This window comes from Pteropus vampyrus, unplaced genomic scaffold (genome assembly GCF_000151845.1).
Source record: "Pteropus vampyrus isolate Shadow unplaced genomic scaffold, Pvam_2.0 Scaffold155, whole genome shotgun sequence".
NCBI classification, from domain to species: domain Eukaryota; kingdom Metazoa; phylum Chordata; class Mammalia; order Chiroptera; family Pteropodidae; genus Pteropus; species Pteropus vampyrus.
In genome coordinates, this window is record NW_011888936.1 from 2,090,088 (window position 1) to 2,091,296 (window position 1,209).

A 1,209-nucleotide genomic window follows, 5' to 3' on the forward strand; every position below is an offset into this window, starting at 1 on the left:
TCTTCTCATACCAGAAAGAAACCAGTAGTGTGTGTGGGAGGTGACAGGGAGGGGGTGGATAGATCAGGAAAAGTTTTTTATAAAATGGTTACTGAATAATTAATAAGACTTAGCCAGATAAGGAGATTGAACAGGTGTGTGTCAAGGAAAGCTAGCTTTGGGGAATAAATCCCTTCTCTGACTGCTCTACCCCACCACCAGCCTATTATAAAAATGCTGCCTCTGAATTCTTACAGCAATAGGGCTCCAGAGTTATTTGGATTTTATTCTAAGATCAAAGGGAACTCAGTAAAAAGTTTAAGAAGAACAAAATTAAATTTATACTTTAAGAAATCACAGTAGCTGTTGAATAGAGAATGCATTGGATGGGGACAAAAGTGGGTACAAGGAAGGTAGTTGGAAAGCTATTTTAGGAATCCCAGTAAGATGTCATGGTGGCTTTCATCAGGAAATAGACAGATTTGAAAAAATATATAGGATGTAAAAAAAATTAGGGGGTAACACTAAAAAAGAACTAAACACAGGAGAAAAAGCAGGTTTGCAAGGGAAAGCATGATCACATGGTTCCATATGACTCCAATGAGGGGTGTATAGTGATATAGGTAGGTTTATAGGAGATAGGACTAGAGAGAAGGCAGGCCCCCATCCATGAAAGGCCTTCTCTGTTCAACTAGGGAGTATAAAGTTCCCCCTGCACCAAAGGTTTCCTTTTTCTGTGTAACTTTCTTTTTTTATATAATTTTTTTAATTTGAGGATAAATTTAGATTTACAGAAAAGTTACAAAGATAACACAGAATTCCTGTATACCTATCAGCCAGTTTCCCCTAATGTAACATCTGACACGATCATGGTACCTTTGTCAAAGCTGAGAACTCAACACTGATACATTACTACCTACTAAACTCCAGATTTTATTCAGGTTTCATCCGTTTTCCACTAACATCCTTTCTTGGTTCTAGGACCCAACGCAGGTTAATACATTGTATTTTAGTAATCATATCTCCTTAGACAACTCTGGAGACAATTTTTCAGTCTTTTTTCTGTTTTCCATGACCTTATTAGTTTTGAGACATACTGGTCAGATGTTTTATAGACTATCTCTCAACTTGGGTTCACGTGATGTTTTCCTCAATTATATTGGAACATTAAGGATTTTAGGAATGGAAATGATACTGATTAAGTTTTCATTTAGAAAGATCATTCTGTGT